At 42.9% G+C, this 24,121-nt stretch overlaps 1 protein-coding gene across 2 annotated transcripts in view; it reads left to right on the top strand.

Annotated features, from left to right (window-relative positions):
• The window catches only part of ADD3 (adducin 3), a 3,087,715-nt gene that overhangs the window by 1,035,070 nt on the left and 2,028,524 nt on the right, over window positions 1-24,121 (top strand). For both annotated transcript variants that reach the window (XM_044055712.1, XM_044055702.1), the window contains exon 4: window positions 47-84. The gene's annotated coding sequence lies outside the window, so the exon portion shown is untranslated. The remainder of the gene's footprint in view (window positions 1-46; window positions 85-24,121) is intronic.

The raw sequence follows: 24,121 nt of genomic DNA, 5'->3' as shown, positions 1-24,121 counted from the left end.
TTTTCAGGTACAAGTTCCAACACTAGTGTCTTTTTGTCTTTTTCAGAAACCTGAATTACCATTCCTGCTGCTTTTATTCCTAAGGTACGTTTCACTGAGCAAACTTCCTGAAAGTGACTTCTTTCTGTGATTCCCTTTCAGTTGTCTGCTTGTATCTTAATTTTCTATATCATGCTTAAACTCAAAATGTGAGGTCTGTTTTATTCTTCATGTTGATAATATTTTTATGGGAACATTATAGACATTTGTCTGCCAAATCACTCAGTGGTGTAATACAGTCATGTAATAATTCATCTGATATTGTTAATCCTCGTTCATTCTTTATGCATGGGTATCGGTACCGACCTCGGAACCGAGCCGGCCATTTTCCAAGCTAGCGTCAGCTTCAAACTCTCGAGCAAAACTGTTACCCACAATCCCCCTCTCCCTGTTACCTCAGATTTCGTTTGCAGCGTTGTCATTCGGTCATGTCAAGCTACTTCTCTTGAGCTAAGTACAGTTATTTGTTGTTTAATAGTCTTTCAGATTACTTTTCTGTCAGAAAAGTTTATATTTCATTGTCTCTTACCCAATCGCATCTAGCGTACACCTTTTCTTCAGGTTTTTCTGCTATTTTCTGTACGTTTTTACCACAAGGTATTCTCTCTTTACCATTGTTGGTAATCCTTTCCTTTTTTCGTATACCTTCGAGTATTCTTTTGTAACATTGCTGGCACCTTTTTCTATTAATTAATTTGCTGTCATGGCAGATAAGAAAGGTAGTCCGGGGTTTAAGCGGTGTTCTGATTGTGGACACAAACTACCTACTTCTGATGCACACTCTTTGTGTGTTTATTGTTTGGGGGTGTCCCACTTGTCTGCTGACCCGCCCTGTACTATTTGTGAGAACTTTTCGAATAGAACCTTGTTGGAAAGGAAAAACAAGCTGTTACTGAAGGGACTTCTTAAATCTTCCTTTTCAGAGGCTATTTCTGGGTCAAAGGCCTCAACCCCTCATAGAGCCCATAAGAAAATCTTGGATGTTCCTACCAAGGCTAAATCTTTGCCTTCGTCCCCGGCTGGGGACTCCCACCAACCAAAACCTATAAAGGCTAAAATGTTGGCTCCGGAGCTCACTCAGTCAGCCCCAGTGCTTTCGGTGCCTAGACCTTCGGCACCGAGGCCTTCGGCTCCATTAGTGATCTCGGCTCCGTCTTCTCCTACAGCCTTCACTATATCGGCACCGAGGGGCTCCTCAGTTCAGACTATTACCACTGTATCGGCACCGACCGTTCAGTTGGCGCAGACCTTGACCTCGTTGCCTCCAAAGTCTTCCTCAGAACCAACGCCTTTATTATTGATTCCAATTTTGTTGGTTCCAGCTTCGGTACCAACAACCACTTCAGCACCGATCCATGTGTCTGTGCAGACCATGACCTCGGTACCGATGACTTCTTTTGGTGCAGACACCCGTAGTCCAGTCTCTCTCAGCACCATTGTCCTCTGTGCGGATGGGTGAGATGGGCAACGAGTTTGCCTCCTCTGTACACAGGCCTTTTTCTCCCTCAGTCTCCGTGAGGTCCACTAGAAGCCTTTCCGAACATGATGTGTTGCGTCTTGTGGATCAGGTGCTCTTGGCCAGAGGTATCCCACCCCTCAGGAACTATCTTTACTTGGGAGGTGATCACCTGTCTCCAAAGACCCCTTCTTATTCTCCTACTTCATTGCCTTTGAAGTCCATGGATATAGCACAGTCTTCTCCTTCTGTGGTCCCCTTTATGGATCTCACTAAGGAACCACGGTTGCCTTAATGGCAGGAAAGTTTTGCTGTGACCCAGGATGTCCGTTGTGATATGCATAGTTTGCTGCTCCACAGCCATCCAAGGACTCTGGGTCGGCAGGCTGAGCCACTTAGGGGAGGGACAACCCATGTCCTAGACATGCACTTTTCCTCAGGTGGACCAGCCTTCCAACTGATGGAGAAGGCTTTCACTGCTGCTGGCAATACTGGACTGTCTATACCTCCACCTTCCTCTGGTACACTGGTTTCACAAGTCGCACCTAGCAGACACCGGTTGCAAGGGTCTCAGGACATATTCCCACAGGTATCCCCTTTTCCGCTGTCTTCTCCAGCTTCTTCTGCTGAGGAGGTCCACTGGAAAAGTTTGTGTAAGAGGAAGCACATGGACTCCATGAAGGAGTCCCTCACTGAAGACACAGATTTTGATGAGGGGGAAGGATCCCCCTGGTCACCCTCTGAGGTATCCTTTGGTGATATCCTCGAAATCCTGAAACAGAGAGGTGACTGGCAGTCCTCTAATCCGACCTCTGAGGAATCTGTGTTCCTGCATGCCTTTTGTGCCCGGCCCCGTACCTCCTGGGTTACTCCACCTGCCAATGAACTTATCTGGCACATCGTGCAGCATGCTTGGAAAGGCTCCTGATGCTGTTGAAGCTATTCCCCGGAGGCCAGATAAGATTTTGTCCCCTCCTGCTTTGGATCCCCATTGGTCCAAAGGTCTTCCTGTGGATGCTTTGGTGGTGGCGGCCGCAACAAAAAAGGATCTGACAGAAGAAGAAAGTCAGACTGTCCATCCGCCTAACAGAGTCCCGGGCCCTGGACAGGATAGGGAAGCGCACCTTTGCTTCAGCGACCTTTACTATCAGGTCCCTGAATTATATGACACACTTTACCAGGCTTCAAAGGGATCTGATTTCTGAGCTTTCTGAAACCTTGACTAGTGCCGTATCTGATGAGGTCCGTGAGAAAATGGCCTCTCAGCTGGCCACCATTGAATCAATGTCTAACTCCCCTATGTGACTGATATCTCACGCATCAGAAGGAGCAGCTAGAGCAGCAGGTTCAGCTGTGGTCTTGAGACGACACTCCTGGATGCGCTTGTGCAATTTCGTGGAACCCTTTAAGGCTTCCTTTCTTAACGCTTCCATTGAGGCCTCCTCGTTGTTTGGGCCCAAAGTTAAAAGCACACTGGCCGGATATGAACAGGACGGTAAGACCCTTTATACCATTGGTGTCCATTATTCTTCCCCTCAAAGTGCTTTCTCCCGAAACCAAAAGAGTGGGAAGATATGGTTCAAGAAATTTCAGGGTCCTTTCCATGACACACAGGCCGAGTTCTCCCCCAGAGGCAGAGGGGGAAACTCACCGGGAAGACGCTCCTTTCGGGGCAGAGGGGGTCTGCGTAACCAGGGTTCCAGGGATTCTTTCCCTGGTCAATCCTACCAGCGCTTCTGAAGAGCGGCCCAACTCCTTTCCTCTGGAGATGGTTGGGGGCCCAACTCCTTTCCTCTGGAGATGGTTGGGGGACGTTTCTCTTTGTACCCTTCTGCCTGGCTAACCATCACCACCGATTCTTGGGTACAAAGGATTATAACCAGAGGTTATCATATTCCCTTCAGTCTTTGTCCTGCCCCTTCAAAAAACCTTCCTGACGTTTCACCCAGTCAAAGGGAAGAAGCAGCACTAGAGATAGTAAAGCTGCTAAGAAAGAGAGTCATCCAAATAGTCCCTCCAGACCAGATAGGGTCCGGATTCTACTCGAGACTATTTTTGGTGCCAAAGAAAACCGGGGACTGGAGACCAATTTTGGATCTCAGTGTATTAAACAAGTTTGTGAGAGTATAAAAATTCCATATGGTCACAATACAGTGTATCCTCCTGCTTTTGGAAAAAGACTATTGGATGTGCTCGATAGATCTTCAAGATGCGTAATACCACATAAAGGTGGACAGGCCATCAAGAAGATTTCTGCGCTTCCGTGCGGGAAACACTCACTACCAGTTCAGAGTACTGCCCTTCGGACTCTCTACAACCCCCAGAGTGTTCATAAAGTGCATGGCAGTTGTCACAGCTCACTTGCAACTTCAAAGATTCCAGGTGTTTCCATACCTAGACTGGCTCATTTCCGCCTCCATCAGACATCTACCGGAAAAAGCCCTGGCATACTCTCTCCTCGCTGCTCAAAGGCTATGCATAACCATAAACTGGGAAAAATCCAATCTCACCCAATCTCAGTCAACAGAATTCATAGGGGTTATCTTGGACACAAAAAACTGCAGAGCTGCTATTCCAGAGCACAGAATTCTAATGATAAAGCAACATCTGATTCCAATCTTTTCAAGGGAGAAATCCACGGCTCACTCGGTTCTACAGCTTTTGTGTTCCATGGCAGTCTCCATCACCATTGTTCCCCTGGCAGGGTTTCACATGAGGCTTCTACAATAGCTACTGCTTAACCAGTGGTATCCTTTTCAGCATCCTCATTCAGCCATGATTTGAGTAACCCACAGGTGCAGACAGGATTTAAATTGGTGGATGACACACGATCTGTCACAATGATCTCGTCCCTTCTCCCCCTAGCAACCCAAGGCCACAGTGATGGGGTGGGGGGGCTATGTCAGGGACAGACAGTCCAAGTCAACTTGGTCTGAACTGGAGGCCCATCTGCATATAAACGTTCTAGAGCTGAGGGCGGTGCTTCTGGCATTGCAAGCATTCCATCCCCTGCTGCCATCTGGGACGATTGCAATTCAATCAGACAACATGGCGGTGGTCTGGTACATCAATAAGCAAGGTGGAACCAAGTCTTACCCCCTTTGTCGAGAGGCCATGAGAATATGGCAATGGGCGATGGCTACCAACCGTTTTCTTCTAGCAATGCACATTGCTGGGAGTTCCAGCGTGATAGCAGACAGACTCAGCAGGTGCATTCTTCAACCTCACGAGTGGTCCTTGAATCCCTTGATAGCGGCGGATATTTTCCACTGCTGGGGCTGTCCTTGCTGTGACCTCTTTGCATCCCCGACCAACTACAAATGCAGCAACTACTTTGCCCTGATTCCCCCTCTGGGACAGTCACCCAGGGATGCTCTAGTCCACGATTGGCCCTCGGGTCTTGTTTATGCATTCCCCAGTTTCTGACGAAAACCCGTCGGTTGAAGAGCAAGGTGATCCTCATAGCACTATATTGGCCTTGACAGATTTGGTTCCCCTTCCTTTGGCCTCACCTACTAGATCGACCCATGGATTCTCCATCCAACCCCAGAGTTGATCTCACATCCACAGTACCTGATTCATCCCAACTTGAACAGCCTGAAACTCATGGCTTGGCTACTCCAATTCCTTTGATTGCCAGGCAGAATGATCTTTCTTTAGAAGTACATGATATTCTCATTGCATCTCATAAATCTTCCACTAGAATTACTTATCTGAGCAAGTGGAAAAGATTTACCTGTTGGCTGAAAGATAAACAAGTAGATCCCTACTCAGCACCAGTGTTGATAATACTAGACTATTTGGCCGACCTTTTAAATTCGGGTCTATCGGCCTCTACCATTAGAGTTCATTTGGCTGCAATTTCTAATTTTCTTGTGGGTGTACAAGATTCCTGTCTTATGTCCCACAAGTTGTGCAAAACCTTCATAAAAGGTGTGAATCATCTGAAGCCACCTTTTAGAGAACCTATTCAACCATGGGATTTATCATTAGTTCTACAAGCTCTGACAATGCCACCCTTTGAACCTGTCTCTTCTTGCGACCTCAAGTATTTGTCATGGAAAACCTTGTTTTTGGTTGCCATTACTTCTGCCAGAAGTATTTCTGAGCTTCAAGCTCTATGTATCAAGAGTCCTTACTTGATTTTTCATAGAAATAGAGTGTCTCTAAGAACTAATCCATCTTTTCTGCCTAAAGTGATCTCCAAAATGTCCATTAATCAAGCCATTGAATTGCTAGTTTCTTTCCCAATCATTCAAACAGAGGAGAGTATTGCCTACATACCTTAGATATCCACAGGCAAATTTGTTTTTACCTAAACAGGACTAGGCCCTTTCATAAATCTGACCAGTTATTTTTGGCTTTTTCTGGACCTAAATTAGGATCTGTTGTTGCTAAGGTCACATTACCGAGATGGTTGAAGGACTGTGTGACCTTCATTTATACACAACGCAATATCTCGTTGCCTACTACCATGAAAGCTCATTCGACAAGGTCGGTGGCAACTTCTGCTGCCTTCCATGCCAGAGCTTCCTTACATGACATTTGTCCAGCTGCAACTTGGGCTACGCCTCATACCTTCATCAATCATTACAAATTGGATTTGGCCTCCAGGGGAAGAGCATCTTTCGGTTCTGTGGTGCTCAGGAATGTCCTTCCATGAGAGCCTCCCAGGAATAGAGGTAGCTGGGGACTCTGTCCCATACATGAGGAATGAAAGAGGATTAACAATATCAGATAAGGAAGTTATGTCTTACCATAACGTTCCATCTGTATTGTTGATCCTCGTTCAGTCATTACGACCCTCTGTCCTTCCCCCTCCTGTGGTTTCTAGTGGATCTCACCATCCGGTTCTCTTAGGTTATTTGACCAGAGGTAGACTCTACCTTCTTTGACTTGCAAACTCAATCTGAGGTAACAAGGAGAGGGGGATTGTGGGTAAGAGTTTAGCTCGAGAGTTTGAAGCTGACGCAAGCTTGGAAAATGGCTGGCATACCCATGCGTAATGACTGAACGAGAATCAACAATACAGATGGAACGTTATGGTAAGACGTAACTTCTTTTTTTTTTTTTTTTTTTTTTTTTTAACCAGTGTGGCATGACCTGCTTTGATACTGCAGCTGTTTTTCAGCTTTACTGTTTATTTTCCCACAGCTAGGTATACGACTCAGTTAATCCATTTTGATGCTTTTGAAAGTTCCTTACTGAGATTTAAACTAAAATGTTTGTATATCCTCTGTTTAAGAAAAAAAAAAAAAAAAATATATATATATATCTGCATGAGGAAGCAGTTCCTTTGGTAGATAAGGATGTATGTCATTTATATTTAACCCTTAACTGATGAACTGAACCGTAGTGACTATAAAGCATATTTGGTTATCAAGTGGGGCATGGAATGTTACTGACTGACTGCTGCTGATGAGGGAAGTTGATGATCTTTTTCATAATGTTTTTCACTGAAAAGCAAGTGCAATTTGCAAGTTTATCTTTGGTGTATTCAACACAGTTCAGACCTTATTTTCTTTCTGGGATCCCTATTATTTGCAAATTTTTCACACAAACCTTTTCTAATTCAGTCTTGTATGCAGTTGTTGCCAGCTTTTCATGGAACTCCAGAAATAGCTTCATCATTTCATTTTGTCACTGCAAAGACAGAATAGTGCCAGCCTTCACAGAAACCATCTCAACATCTTGTCCTTCTTTATGATCTAGTTTCTGCAGAAAATCACTTGGTTTTAGCTATAACCTTCTGAAGTTTTAGCAAATCAGTATCCAGTGAAGGTTCCATGGTTGCACCAAAAGGATTTACATTTGAACTTTTTTCCCCACTGTCCTTTCTTTTGACATATCTTCTTGATGTCTGCATATTCAGTAAATGAAAGAAAACCTGTCCTAGTAGTGGGTCCTTGTGAATTGCTCTGTAAAAGTTATAAATTGACTGTGCTCTGTAATAATTTGCCCGATTGTGGGAAGCCTGCTATCCTACCCCCAATTCCTACCCACTCCCCTCTTACTCGTCATTATACTTTCTACATACTCCTTTCACCTGTGACACTCATTCCCTAACCCTCACCAAGCAACTCTTTAGTGGTAGCATACAAACACATTAACATAATTCTCAGTAGCCTCTATCCCATATTGCTTTGCACTCAGACCCCTCCCAAAATGTACCTATTTATTATTCTACATGTCATTTTCTACTTTCCCCAAACAAACCCACTCTGGCTTAACTCATTACATCTGAGTGATGCCTCCAAGTGTATCTGCAATTAATTCTTAATGATGCTTCTAGGTATGAAATATTGCTTGTTCATATTTGCAGCAATAATTCCAAAACCATATTATGTTCAAGGTTTTAAAAGATTTCATCTTAAAGCATGCACAATGGCAAACTCAACTGCCTTAACATTTGAACCCTGCCTAATGCAGGTAAAGAGATATTAACTGTTGTTTTACGATATTAATTTATATAGGTATAATTTTCACATTTTTCTAAGTATCTGAGCAACCAAGTAAAAGAGAACTCCTTAGCCTCATATGAAAGCTCTCAGCTAGATGAATAAAATTCTGCTGATAGTGTGTGTGTAACTTTAGTGGCTGCTGAAATACTGTAAATTTACAAAATATTACAAATGTAATAGTTACTGTGTTTGCTGTGACTTATAAAATTCAGTTTAAGACCTAGAACCTAAAGAATGCTACTACTATAAAAATAGTTTGTGTTGAAGGGTTTGCATTTATACTTCTTTCATAACCCCTATTGTTCCAGAGATATGAGCATTTGTTTGAAATGTGAGGACATACACTGATTCTGTCAAAAAGCTTAGGCTCCGCCCATTGGAAGTTACAGTGCAAACTTCCTAAGCTCCATTGGAATGAATGAGTTAATGACATCTTCATACTCTGCCCTTTCAACCCCCTTTGTTTATTACATTTCCGAAATGTTTCTCCTACAATTACTCATGCCTCTGCATCTTGTCCTCTTGCAAACTTCATCCTACCACTATCCACTACCCTTACAATTCCAATAAAATTCTCTTACTGTGCCATTCAAGCAAAGTACTTCTGAACCTCATGTCTCAATCACACCCTATTTATATCTGCACTCGTGTATCCTACTGTTCAAGTACAATAATCCAAAGTAACAGTCATTCACCTACAAGTTGGGTATTAAACATATAAGCAAGCAAAACTGCCCTATTTATATCATTATGACTCCATAGCAGTAAAAGTTAGTGGTGACATCCACTCAAACCTGGCCGATCTCAGTATATACAGGCTTCCAGACAGCATATTCCCATCAGCTCTTTTATATCTAACATCTCACCTGCAGTCTCAACCTGGCCTTTATATGTACCATACCAACTTACAAAGCATTTATAACGAAATCTCTGAAGTTCATGCATGGGTAGCACTGCAGACGCCAGACATCCTAGTTACTACAGAAACCTGGCTCCACCAGGAAAGAAAAATGAAGAAATTGCCCTTCAAGCTATAACATTATCTGATTTGATATAAAAAGCTGGTGGTGCTGTTTTATACAAAACCACACTTGATCTCTCCCTTTTCCCCCCACACCCTGCCAGCTTTCTCTCTCTCTCTCTCATATCCTGCTAAACATTTTGAAGAAAATCACTATCATGAGAACATACATAACCCAGGTAAAATGCTAAAACACTGGACAATGTTTTCTACTGGGCCTACTCAAAAATCACTCCAGAAAAGATCACTTCCAAGATGGCTGCGCATTGAGTAATAGCTTCACTCTAGCTCTCCCAGTGTGAAAACAGAAATTCAACTGAGAAGGCCAGTAGACTTCGGTGTATATGGGTAAATTTCAGTAACTGGCTACAAAGTGTACTGCTGGATGCCAGGAAAAAAAGAAATACAAAGCACCTGGAAAAAAAATCAGCTACAAAAAGTGAGGAAAAAGTACTGTAAGTAGAGAAACATTTTTTTTTCTTAATAGTACTTTTTTTTTGTTGTGTATGGTTTTCTTTGCATGCTATAAAGTAAAGTTTTGCCAGTTATTTGTAAGTATAATGGGGATTGTAAATATGTGCTGCTGTTCTTTTTTTTCCTTTCTTTCTCCCTTCTCTCTTTTTGTTCAGTTTTAAGAAATGTAGGCACTGCAGTATGAAAAACGCCTGGTTAAAAGAGCATATAAAAAAAAGGTCATGTGTTTTTTCTCATTCTTGCATGGGGGAATGACTGGATTAAGGTCCTTAGAGTGATTTACTAATAAGTTTTAAGAAAAAAAACAGGTAAATGAAAAAGAATATTGAATATTATGAGGCTTTTTTTTAGCAAATGAATGCATGCTTAGTAGCAATTCTGTATCTGGCCATCATGTATCCATGGAAACAATCTGATAAAGTGAAATTGGTTACAGTCTGGTGGAGTGTTTTTGGCTTTTGGGGAAGAAAAGAGAAACCGGCTAGGAGTCCATGTTCTGTGAAAGCATTTGGGGGTTTCCCAGCTGGAAGAGCTATAAAGATGAGACAAAACCAGTTAGCACATAGTAGAAGCACAGGCTGCACCCAGTGACGTAGCATGGCTAACCTTTCTTTTAGGTTAACCCAAGTCTAAGAGTGTGGCTGTCAATTTGGGACATTTCTTCCTATTAGGAGGGTAAAACTTCAATATTTGAAGATGTACATAGTTTTGTGCATTTGCATTAAATGAATAGGATTTAGGGGGTATTTGGGTTTTTATGTTTGAGGGCTTTCAGTAGAGCAAAACATTTTGTAAGATTTGACATAGGCTCAAATGGATATGACAAGAAACAATTATACAAAAGTTCAACTTGCCAGAGATGCTTCTTGTGCAGCCGGAAGATGCCTGTTTCCGACTTGCACGAGGATTTCCTCTATTGTCTCAGTGGCGGCCATCTGGATGTTGAATGCGGCATTTGTGCCGCATTCAACTCCAGAGTCTTGGTCGATCGCTGGAGTAAGTTGCTATTAAAAGGCTTGGTTCAGGAGAGTCCTTTGGTCAAAGAATCTTCGACCACGTCTGGCCCTCTGGCCATAAGAGAAAGTCTTCCCCTTTGTCCTCCTTTGGGGGAGGCTCCTTCTAAGAAATCTAGGCTGTCAGATTCCAGATCCTCGGAATCCAACTTCAGCCTTAAAAGGTGTCTGATCCGAGGACCTCTAGAGAATCGACACCCAGAGCCAAGGCCTCTAGTTCCAGGCCTTTGGATCTGTGGGTTCTTCAGTCAACTTCCAGATCTCAGGCTTCCAGATCAGAGCCTTCCGATCCAAGCAAGTCCAGACTTGTCATGAATCCGACCCTTTCGGATCTGAAGGATTCCAGAGTTCCTTCCTCAGATCCTCCTGTTTCCTCGGATCTGATAGTTGAATTCGAGACCCATGCAGGATCCTAGTTTTGTGGAGGATCTTCCTTTGGATCCTTCGGGAGTGTATCATTTGTGTACCCCTCCATGCAGTGGCCATTCTCCAGACCGTCACAGAAGATCCTCAGGGTCCCAGCATAGGTCTCCAGCCAGGTCCTCTATTTCCTTCCAGTCCTCCAGGAACAACCTTCCGTCAGACATAGGTTGATTTGATTCTTCTTGAAGGCGTAAATCGGGTTGAGGCTTTTGGCTTCCCCAGTCTAAAGGCTTAGGGAACCTTCTCCTGCTTCCCACCTACCTTCTCATCCAACCTCACAGGGATTGAGAGGATTGAGGATTGAGTAGAGGCAATGGGGGTTTCTGGGACTTCCTTTGTTCCTACCCCATCAGAGCCTATGGTCGGTTCTGTTCCCTTTCCTCCAGGACAGGCGGGGCTACTGGTACGGGTTGTTGCCCAGAGTTCGTGGGGGTAGGGGCAGGTCCAGGCTTTTCGGGCCGCTCTCTGTCCCTTGGTGCTTAGGCTCTCAATAGCTCTGGAACAGTCTGTTCTGAAAGGTTGGAGGTAATGGTGTGGTCCGCTCCTTCCTCTGTTATGGTGTTATCAATGAGGGGAGGAGGATGGGGACTTGTCCTGTCCCTCCGCTTTCCAAGCAGTGAAAAGATTTTTCTCTGCTACTAGAGTAGCCTCATGCTCCATCCCAGCCCCAGGACATGGGCAGACGTTTTCATCCTGCTCTTGGGCAACTCGTCCGTACTAGCCTCCAGGCGGAGTTATCCCCATAGAGGGTTCCCTCCTCTTCAGAGTCTTCCCCTGAGCCCCCTGCAGAGGAAGTTCCTCAGAAGAGAACTTGTAAGAGGAGGCATCTTAACTCCCTGATGGAGTCTCTCACTGAGGACATGGATATCGATGAAGGGGGTGGATTCCCAAGGTCACCATCAGATGTTTCCTTTGGAGACATACTGGAGATTCTGAAGGCCAAGGTCTGCCAGCCCCCATCCTCTGAGGAAGCCGTGTTTCTGGAGGCTTTCAGTATGGACCCATCTACCTCTTGGGTGCCCCCCCGCTGACCCCTTGATCAACCTTATCGTCAGCAGGGCTTGGAAGGGACCCAATACAGTGGAGTCAGTACCTAAGAGAGCAGACAAGTTTTTGAGCCCCCCTTCGGACAAGGTCTTTTGGTCCAAGGCAGTCCCAGTTAATGTGATTGTGGTGGCTGCCACCACCAAGAAAGAGTTGGTGGAGCAGAGTTTCTTTCCATTCTCCTGATCATGAATCAAGGAGCACTGGACAGATTCGGAAACCAGACATTCGCTTCGGCTTCCTTTAGCCTGCGAGCATTAAATTATCTGATGCATTTCACCTGTCTTCAGAGGGACTTGATAAAGAAACTTACCACTTCCCTCTCGGAGTCCATGTCTGCGGAGGACTTCATGACCATTTGGCAGCTCTTACATCCATCGCTAATTCATCCATGAGGGTGATATCCAGTGCTGCTGAGGGTTCCTCACAGGTGGCGGGCACAGGCATTGCCATTAGGCTATGGGAGTTTGCAGAAGCCTTTAAAGCATCTTTCACCAATGCTCCCTTCGATGGTTCAACCCTCTTTGGACCAAATGTCAAGGAAACTTTGACCCACAGTGACAAAGAAGTGAAGACACTGTCGGCTGTAGAGATCAAATTCTCTACTCCCCAGAGGTCCGTTTCCAGTACCCAATGAGGGAGCAAGATGATGTGCTTCCATAAGTCGCAATCTCCCTTTCAGGAGCCTCAAGAGGATTCCTCTTCCAGGGGATGGGAGAGAGGTTTTAATGGTCGATGCCGCCCTAGGGGCAGAGGAAGCCTGCAAAACCAGGGTTCCAGGGAGTCCTTCCCTGAGAAGCCCTTCCAGCACCCCTGAGGCATTGCCCGACTGTCACTCCCTGGAGGCAGTCGGGGGGGGAGGGGGTCTGGTTAGCCTTACACCCTTTAGCCTGGGCAAACATCACATCCGATTAGTGGGTGCTAAGAATTATATCCAGGGGTTATTATATGCCTTTTTCATGACCACCCACCAACAAACGGAACTCTCCCAGACATGTCACCCAGTCAGAGAGAGTTAGCATGCTTAGAGGTATCTAACCTCATCCATAAAAAAACATCCAACAGGGCAAAGAGGATCCAGAATCTACTCCCTCTTCTTTTTGTTACCCAATAAAACAGGGGACATGCGTCCGATTCTCAAACTCAGTCAGTTGAACGTCTCAGTCAAGAAGTCAAAGTTCCAGACAGTCACTGTACAGTCCATTGTGCCCTTCCTGCACAAGAATGATTGGATGTGCTCCCTGGTTGTCCAGGATGTGCACTGTCATATCAAAATAGACATGTGGTCCAGAAGATTTCTTGCCTTTCGTATAGGAGTTGATCACTTCCAGTTCCCAGCCCTGCTCTTTAGACTCCCCCCCCCCCCCCCCCGTGTTCACCAAGTGTATGGCAGTGGTGACAGCTCATCTCAGGCTGCAGGGATTCTAGGTGTTTCCCTATCTCGACAATTGGCTCCTCAGAGCTCCCACACAGCATCAACTGTGGAGACCACATGCTTTCTTCTCAGTCTCTTCGATCAGTTGGGGATAACGTTGAATCTCGCCAGGTCTTCCTTGACCCCATCCCAACAGCTGGAATTCCTAGGCACTCAGTTGGACACTATCTCAGAGATTGCGGCTGTCCCCCTCATTTGCATCCTTCTCATTTGGTTCCATGTACAGTCTCTTCTGGAGCAAACTCATCCTCCAGTGTCACTCATTCCAAGGGCTCCAGGTTCTATGGCAGCTGCCATTTATATGATCCCACTGGCCAGGTGTACTACATGAAAGTTCTACAGTGGACCCTGGCAGTTCAGTGCTTCCCTCTTTCTCTGTCAGTCCCCATACCACTCACTCCAATATGTCAGACACATCTTTTGTTGTGGATGGACTCCCCAGACCTCCTGGTGGGCAGGTCTTTTTCTCCCCAGTTCTTTCGACCATGGTGACCACTGACACTTCCCTACTAGGGCTGGAGGGGGCACTTCCAGGGGAAGACTGTCCAAGGCACGTGGTCCCAGTCAGAGACCAAACTGCATATAAATGTTCTAGAGATGAGAGCAATCCTTTCATTGCAGGCTTTTTGGGACTGCCCTTCTCTAGGGGCAATAGCATTTCACACAGACAACATGGCTGTTGTGTGGTACATAAACAAGCAAGGGGGCACACATTCTTATTTGCTTTGTCACGAGGCCATGAGGGTTTGGGAATGGGAGATGTCCTCGTGGCTTCCACCCTTACCCTTAGTTCTGAGAATTCTTCAGCAAACAAGATGCCTCAGGATGCAGTTGATCCTCATTACCCACTTCTGGCCTCGGCAGGTGTGGTTCCCTCTTGTACAGTCTCAACTGAAACACCCCTTGGATGTTCGATCTGGGCCTGGATCTGATATTCCATCCGTCACTTTGTCCATCTTCCAAATTTGCAGACCCTCTGTCTAACAGCTTGGTTTGTCCAATTCCAGTGATTCTTGCCAAGTCCAGCCGGGCGTCTCCTGTGTGGGATATCAGTCTTGCTTCTCAAACACCTTCTACAAAGAGAATTTACAGAAGTAAGTGGAAGAAATTTTCCATATGGGCTGAAGGCCGAAATCTGGATTCATTTTCGGCTCCTATTTCTGATATTCGTCTTTTCTGTGCTTCCCTTTTTCAACAGGGTGCCAGTTTCTCTACGATCAAAGTCCAACTGGCAGCAATTTTTAATTTCCATCCCAATGACAAGCCTACGTTTTCTTCTTGCATCTGCAGAGCCTTCTTGAAAGGTGTCTTTTTGTTACGTCCACCAGTCAAGCACCCTTCTCCTGCATGTGATATTGCTCCAGTGCTGCAATCTCTAAGCAGGCCCCCCTTTGAACCTACCTCATTCTGCGACCTTAGATTTCTTTCTTGGAAGACCGCTTTTTTGGTGGCTATAGCTTCAGTGAAAAGAGTTTCAGAATTGCAGGCTCTTACCATTAAGCCTCCTTATTTGTTATTTCATAGAGATAGTGGCCTTAAGATCCAACCCTTCGTTTATACCAAAGGTGGCCATTGAAGCAAATTTTAATCAGTCCATCCAACTCCCAGTGTTCTTTCATATTATGCTAATAAAGGGGAATACATCTTACATATCCTAGATGTTCATAGACAGCTTTAATTTTATTTGCACAGAACTGAGTCCTTTTGTCTTTCAGACAAATTGTTTGTGGCATTTTCAGACAAATTGTTTGTGGCATTTTCAGTCAACAGAAAGGGCCATTCTGTTTTGAAAATCAATATCTCTCAGTAGATTTCTCAATGCATTTCTTACATATACTGTTCTGTGGGGCTCCTTTGCCTGGAGCAGTTATGGCTAATTCAACCTGGTCAGTGGCTACTTCAGTTACCTTTGTAGATATTCAGTCCTTGGAGGACATTTGTGCAGCGGGAACTTAGTTTTCTCTTCATACTTTCATCTCTTATTACAAACTGTTCTTCAGCATATCCTTCCATGAGGACACCCAAGAATGTCAGGAAGCTGAGGACTCTGACTCATATGTGATGAATGATGACTAGGATAACATCAGATTGATAGTTATGTACTCACCATAACTTGGTATCTGTGTTATCCGTAGTCACCATTCATCACAATCCCACCCTCCATCCCACTTCCTGAGGTATTGGCAAGTTTTTGGTGGATTTTGTCTGGTGGCAGGTAGTTTCTGTCTGTATTCTTTCTCCAGGGCAAACTCAATCTGAGGGGTTAGAGGGTAGCAGTCCATTATGGGAGGGGAGGAGCTTGAGCTAAGCTGTTATCCAAGTGTGCCGGCTCAGATCCTGTGTCTGATCCATGTGATGAATGGTGACTATGGATAACGGATACCAAGTTATGGTGAGTACAACAACTATCAGTATAATTGCTATGTTAGCAATGAAAAGCTGACTCTATTTGCAGATATTATTTTATACCTGACAAAACCAGAAAGAGACACTACAGTCTTGTGGAACATTTTGAGACAGTTTCATATCTTTAAAACAAAGGTAATAGTGGTAAATTATCTGCCAGCATATGAATTGGTTCAGCAATATCCATATTTATGGGGACACAATAAAATGAAGTGTTTTGAGGTATGGATTAAAAATTATTCTGGTGTGGCAGCTAAGGATATGAGAGAAGAAACAAAACAAAAGATCATACAAAAACTGAGAAAATTGAAGCTTTGCTATATGGATATGGATAGTAGGTACAAGCATTTAAAATGTTTAGTCCCATTAGTCTTATACACAGGTCAGGCATATTTTTAAGAACCAGAGGAGAAGTTGTGGATAGCAATTAATAAAGAGCTAAAGGACTTTATCTGGGAGGGGAAGAAGAAAAGAGTCAAGTGGGATAAGATGATTCTTCCAACAGAACAGGGTGGATTGGGATTACCTGATTTGAAGGGGTATTTCAGAACTACACAGTTAAGGCTCCTTATACATAGCACAAGCAGAAAATTATAATTCAGAGTGGAAAGAGATGATGATGAAACGGGTGAAGCTCAAGAAACAAGGAAAGACTGTGATATTTTATGCATTCCTTTAAGCAGGATAACAATAATCATACAGAGTGTGCTATCTATAAAGTAGCAGAAAGTATCCTAAAGACTAAGCCACATGGAAATGGAGAAAGGATATTCTGCCGATAGGGATGACTGGAATTAGGGATATAGACTATAGGAAAGAGGGCACTGAAATTTATTGGAGAAAACTGGCAAAGGAACCAAGGTGCTAGGAGCAAGTAACTAGAGTGAAAGATGATAGAATGAGAAGATGCCAAAAATTTATTTGGACTGCAGGTTAGAGGTTGGCTTCTCTATTAAGGATTGATATCAGTGTATAGGCAAAGTGAAAGAAATGGGGGGGGGGTCCTAATCGAAAGACCAGCACTGGTAGAGTATTTAGTAGACTCTAGAAAAGAAACTGTCATTAAAAAAGGAATAATTAGTAGAGCATGTAAAATATTGCACGATGACTGTAAGAATCATTCAGAGGAGGTTAGAAAGGATTGGGAAGAGAGATTGGATGAACAATTCACAAAGAAACAATGGGAAGATATATGTATGTCTCCCAAATATGCAACAAAATCTAGAAGATTTAGGGTTTTTGCTTGGAAATGTTTACATAGATATGTTTATACCCCAAGTAGACAGCAAATGTTGGAGGTGTGACAAGGAAGAAAGAGGTAATTGGGAACATATTTTCTGGGAGTGCGGTGAGTTGGTGGACATTAAGGATTCTTTGTGGGATGAGGTGTCGAAGATGTTGGGTGGGTGTATAGCTGGGACGAGGGAGATGATTTTTTTTGAGCTATGATACAGAATTGGAATTGCCTAGACATGGTAAGGCCTTGCTGTTTCTAATTATGGTGGCTGCCAAAAAAAAAACAATTACTAGAAAATGGAAATCAAAATCTAAACCAACTATACTAGAAGTAGTGAATATAGTAACAGATAAAACAAGTGGAATTGAGATGTTTAGAAAAGGGTAGGATCGAACTGCATAGGAAAAATGGGAATTGTGGGAACAAAACATACAGGGGAGGAATGAGGTTTGAAAGAAGGCGGGGCTTAGATATATGTTTGACTGAAAATGATTGGGTAGATTAAGTGATGTATAATGTTTGCAACTGGGAGTGTGTTATGGTTTGTGATGTAAAATGCTTGCAAACAGGATTGTGTCAGTGTGTTTTGTTTTCATTTATATAAATGTATGATTGCCTTTGTCATAAGTGATTGTTTAATAAATATGTTTCTTTAAATAAATTATCAATTTCTGTCCTTTTTTAATGTTGCTTAGGTTATATGATGTATAGCAATATGCGTGAAGTATAATGTTTGTAAATGTGAACTTGTTAATGCACCTTGATTATTTTTATATAAATGTAAATTTGTCAGTCACAAGTGATAATTCAATAAAAAAATCATTCCTGAAACCATAATATTGGATTATGTTAATATAAACTGGTAAACCATAAAATCTGAAAATCCAACCAGTGATGTACATGTATACCAGTTTACCGAAATTTTAACCACACCAAGCAAATATAACAAAGCCACAGCCATGAATTAACCCTCGATTGGTTACGAGCATTCTCTCCAAATAAAATATTATAGGTTCATAGGTTCATAGATTAGTACTAAGCTAACTGCCCTTGCGAGCCATTTTAAGCCTAGCCAATTATCCCTTGTGAGACTCAAACCCTGCACTTTGTGTTTGTAAGGCAAACACCTTAACCATTAGGCCACCCTCCCATGGAACTCGGTCAGATATCCAGTGTGATCACTTACCAGTCTACACCATAAGGCACCAATGCAACAACCCCAAAGCACATCATTACATCCTGGTAAGAAAACTTAATACTTTTCATGAAGACACTTATCGTTACTCTACATCACATTAACTGGGTATCACTTAAGACTCTCCTCGTAGGTGATGCTGTCTCTGAGCTGAACAAAATCTTCCTGGGTGTTCTATACACACTATTCCCCATCAGAATAAAAAGAGCCAAAGCCACCCCTACCCCGTTGCTACCCTAAGTGACTAAACAATTCACGAAACAAGGAGATAAAGCATGGAAGGTCTGGACAAAAAAAAAATAAAACTGCTCCTACTCTACAGGCAACTAAGTAACCTAGCAAAGCAACTTATCACTAAAGATAAATTTACTGCTCAACTAATCGAAACATACATTCTGGTAATCCAAAACTGTTCTGGGCCTCAATCAATAAACTGTTAAATCCAGGACAAACTAAACAGCTAGCACCAAACACACAGAAATAAAATGTTGCCAGAACCAACCAATTCAATACCCACTTTTATAGACAAGTTCGGTCCTTAACCAACCAGATGACTAACCAAGCTCTTAAGGTCCCTGTTCAATCAAATAGCCTCCTTAAACATTTCCCCTTCCAGCCTGTTCCCTTGGATACCACAAAAAAATACCTAAAAAAATGTTAGTCTACTTCAACTATCCCTGGCAGTCTACCTAGTGAATATCTTAAAATAGCAGCTGAGGCTATTTCATATCCAGTTTCAAATTCTGATAAATCAATCTATATCTGAAATCACTGTTCCTTTAATGTGAAAAAATCTTTCATTATTCCACTGCTCTCGGATAGAATTAATACACATCTTTTAAACTGTAGGCCAATTGCCATTTTATCTCCTCTATCAAAAATATTAAAAACCTGTAATCATAAGCAACTTATCAACTATGTAATAGATAACCAGCTATGGTCTTTGACTCAGCATGACTTCCTTCCTCATCACAGTACGACTACTGCTTTGCTGAATTTTTTTAATACTGTCAACACCCACAGAAATGCCAGAAGGTAGTCTCCACCATCTTCCTAGACTTATCAAAAGCTTTTGATACTGTCACCAGAAAGTCTTACGTAAACTCTCATCCTTAGGGCTCACCAACTTGTAACTGCAGTGGTTCCATAGCTACCTCTCAAACAGAGCACCAGAAGTGAAATGGAAAAATAATTTCTTCAACTTGTTGCCAGTGACTTTTAGTGTACATACAACATGGATCTATACTAGGCCGTATACTTCACAACATATTCCTCAATGACCTATACATTGCAACAAAAAATGCTGTCCTAATTCAGTACGCTGGTGACTGCACCATAATCTGTTCTACCAAGTCTCTCCCTAACCTCCAGCAGCCTTACGCAACAATCCTTAATATCAATTGAGGCATGGCTAAATAATTCTCAGCTATTTCTAAACCCTAAACGAAAGAATTACTGTTATTCGCCCCAAAAAACATCTCTACCAAAACTAAATTCACAATCGTCTCTGCCAACACTACCATGATAAGACAAGTAAAACACACAAATTTGCTGGGTGTCAAAATAGAGGATCACTTGAAAAAAAAAAACTCATGAAAAACTCTATTATATAGTTGAAAAACCTACCTCATTGACATAGCCGGAAGACGTGTAACCTCACCTGTACTTTCTTACTGCCATCTCTGCTCTATGCTTCTAAACTTCTCATGTCTCACAGCTGTCCATACATGAGCTATGTTATAATAAAGTACTATAACTATAGGATACACCACTGCCTAGCCCTCACTGAATTAAACTGGTTAGAACTGCCACATGACGTAGCTCTTTCTCAGCTGTCTGCAATACACAGACTTCTGTATAAAGCAGAATATTGTCCAACCTTTAAGAACTTAATACAGTATTATTCCCCCAGTTGAATTTTTATACTCTAGAAAAAAAAATCACTAATTACTGCAATCAAGTCATCTAATACTGTAAGCAAGTCTCTGTATTCAAATAGTGTAGCTAAACTATGGAACCGTATCCTGCTATCATTGAAATATATTCAGAGTGCAAACTCATTTAAAGCACAAATAAAACGTCATCTGTCACATCAGTGAATCGACTCTCATACATCTCAAGGAGAAATGCCACTGTTATCTACAGCTTGCCATATAGGTTCATAGGGTCTATATTAGAACACCGAACGTTCAGAATTTTGAGTGTTCTAATATCGACCCGTTTTCAGTGAACGCTGAAAATATCGAAGAAACTGAAAACTGAATTTTTTCCTAGGGAAGTAATTTGGTTGTCCGCTCCTGTTACAGCTGTATTTTCAGCGCTGTGGTGGAAAGTTACAGGTCGGGTTCAGGTAAGTGTGCGATTGTATGGACGTGAGAGTTAGGGCGGGTTAGGGCGTGGGTCAGGTAAATGTGCAATTGTGTGGACGTGCAGGTTAGGGTGGGGTAGATGAGTTAGTGTTAGGGCGCAGATGAGGTGACTGTGCGATAGTGACAGACCTTAGGATTAGGGTTTGGGTTAAGATAAGTGGATAGTTAGTGGTGCATGTATAGTTTAGTGTAGGGTTAGGTGTAAGAGTTTAGGTATATGTGGGTGGATTGCTGTTTGTTTGGTGTGCTTGTGTTGTGTGTGTGTTTTGGAACAGCAAATTTTTTCCCTAGGAAAAAATTTGCTGTTCTGAATGTTCGATGTTTTAAATTTTTGATTCATAGGGTTTGATATTAGAACACTCGACATTTTGAATGTTCTTTGTTCTAATATAGACCCGGTTCATAGGTAGGTACTAGACTATCTGCCCGAAGGCATTTATAAGCCTAGCCAGAATGTTTTGGCTTTCGCCGCCCCCTTAGATTAGTTCCCTGTGCCTCTGTCCAGCAGAGCCATTGAAGTGATCCCTGGGGTAAACTTTGTTTCCCATCCACTCGTCAAGTTTTCTCTTGAAGAGGGTTAGCGAGGAGCTCTGCCTAATGTAGATTGGAATCTTGTTCCAGAGCATGGGAAATCTCTGGGACAGGAATCTATCCCTCCAGCACTTCCTATTTATTGTTATGGTGAGGTTTAGATCCCTGGAGCGTGTGGCTCGAGGGGATATGGTTTTCTTTAGGTGGAGCATGTCCATCAATTCTGGGTTGGACATGGCCTTGTGTGTCAGGCAGAGATCACCTCTGAGTAGGCGGTATGCAACTGAGTATAGCTGGAGTTTCTTCAGTCGAGCTGCATAGGGCATCTGCTTGAGGCCAATGATCCTCTTGGTGAGGTACTTCTGTGGTCTTTCCAGTTGTTGCAGATATCTTGAAAGGTACATGCCAAATGGGGCATTGTACTCTATGATGGGTCTGATGAGTGATGCGTAGAGGGGCCCAATGACCTCTTTTGATCTGGATGCAAACCCTTTTGTGATTAGGTGGGCCACATAGAAGGATTTTCTAACCACTTTGGCAATGTGATTATCAAAGGAGAGGTTACTATTTATGTGGATCCCCAGATCCCTTATTACGTCTTCCATATTTAGGGGGCTACCACCTATGTGGTAGTTTATGGCTACTTTTTTTCCAAAGGGGATGACTATGCACTTTTTGGCATTTAGCATGAGGCCATGGTTTTGACACCAGGTATTTGTCTCAGTGAGACCCTTTTGGAGGATGTCTGTGTCAGCTGGAGAGTCAATTATAGCCCCTAGTTTGCAGTCATCTGCGAACTTGGTTAGCCATAGTCCTCCTGTGCTTGCCTGTACCTCTGAGAAGTATAAGCCGAACACGAGGGGTCCTTGGACTGAGCCCTGAATAACGCCACTTGTAACCGGTTTAGAGTCAGACCTAGCTCCCGCAGCTCTTACCATGTGGGCTCTGTCCGTGAGCCAATTGGCAACCCATCTCGTGACGTTTGGGTTTATGTTCAGGCTGGTGAGCTTGTCTATAATACCTAAGTGGGGAATGGTGTTGAAGGCCTTTGCGAGGTCTAGGTAGGCTGTGTGGACCACCTTTCCCTCGTCTGTATCCATGGTAACTGTCGCAAAGAAGTCCACCAGGTTTAGGAGGCATGATCTGCCCTTAACAAAGCCGAACTGGGTAGGGTCCAGTGTTTGGAAGTTCCCAGTGTCTCTGTTAATGAGATTAATGATGATGCGCTCCATAGCTTTGCAGACCAAGCTAGTCAAGCTTATAGAGTGATAGTTCCCGGGGTCCATTGTGGCTCCACCTTTGTGGAGCGGAATAACCGTTTCTATGCGCCACTCTGTGGGCGCATAGCCTGTGTAGAGGCTGAGTTTAAACAGTGCGTTTAGGTGAATGGTATCTTACCATTCCTTTCCTTTCAGAACCCTATATCCCGCAACCAGTCTTCCCCTGTGCCTGAACAGTTTTAATAGCATATCCCAGCTATATCAGCATTTTCTCCTTGCCTAGTTCCTTCCCTTACCTCAGTTTCTTTGAATTTCTAAGCACTAATCACATGATCTGTTTTCTTTCTGACAAACCGACTAATACCCCTCTTCAAATGCTCACTGTTCATCTTCTACTAATGCATAAGTATTTTTTATACTGTAATAGCTGTCTCTGCTTTCATATGAACATAATCTAATTAGCAAATGTATCTGTAATTGTTAATATGTCTGTTCATGTACATAACTGAATGCATGTTTAAAAATGTATGTAATATGTTGCAGCTTTTCTCCCTGGGCCTCCCCTGAAAATAAATTTTTGATTAAACCCAGTCAGACAAAAGCAAAATAAAAATAAATATCATTTTTATCAGTCACTTTCAGTTTTGTGTGGTTTGATAACACTTGGAAGTTGTAGCCATTTTGATACCCACCTCATGCATTTCTCCACTCTTCTTGAAAAATATATGCACTGAACGTCTTACTTGCCACTATTTGGCGCCTTTCATAAAAAAAGCACTTTGTACAATCTTACTGGAAGTGACTAGAGAAGAAGCTTTTCTTCCTGAAGTTCCTTAACACTTCCTGTTTCACGGTAACTTTTGATTATGCCAAAGCAGTACCATCTGTATGCCCTGCATTGTTAAACGCCAGGTAGAACCTTTCCTTGTTCTCATTCACAATCTTCTAATGAAAATAAATATTTCTGCCTGCAACAGCTTGAGTCCTCTGGGGATCCAGCCTCATACCAAAGTGACACACCTTCACATTTTCACACTATTCTGTTTCTCTCTCATCTGTATTACATTTGTTGAAGACTTTTACACGGGGAGGTTTTTTGGTGACCCACCACTGATTCCTTATCTAAATGGCAATATTGTGAGACGATGACATTGAGCTGGTCGAGGTTGTATATTGGGCTCATTTGCTTACACATTTAAATGCATTTCTCATTCAGATTTTCAGCCTCATTCTCCTTAAAAAAAAAATAATAAAAAGCTTATGACATTTGTAGTACTCTAGTGATAGACCTGATTTGTATATTTAATTACCAGCTGATCCTGCTATTTCCTCTTTAGCCTCTGGACAATAACAGAATAAAAGTTCCTTTGGCAGCCCCCCTCCCCCCTTATAAAGAATGAGCAGTGCTTGGCAGTTATAACAGCATTTGTACTTCTTGCTGCTGAATTACTTAGCATGGTGACATGGTAAGACTTCTTACTTGGCTAGTTCCAACCATGCAGGTTTACCAGAACAAACTGACAAAGTTTACTGCCACACATGCAGTAGGAGTACATATGTTAACTTGTGCTTATAGTGCAGTAGGTGCCACTTTCACAACATTTTCCACTGGGGTTGTAATCATAAAATGCTCTTGGGTCTGAACAGAGTCCTTTCAGAGGGTGTTAAAACTCAGCCACTGGATGCCATTGATAATACTTGAATCAACTTTTTCATAAATCAGATGAGAGTTTTATTGTTTGTTTTGTTTTGTTAGCAGACTTAAAAAAGTGAGAAGAAACAAGAACTTCACCTAAA

The sequence above is a fragment of the Protopterus annectens genome, chromosome 14.part0 (assembly GCF_019279795.1).
Source record: "Protopterus annectens isolate FY-2018-M chromosome 14.part0, PAN1.0, whole genome shotgun sequence".
Lineage (NCBI taxonomy): Eukaryota > Metazoa > Chordata > Ceratodontiformes > Protopteridae > Protopterus > Protopterus annectens.
Note: the sequence above shows the minus strand (reverse complement) of the source record. Positions and strands in the feature narration are given on the sequence as shown.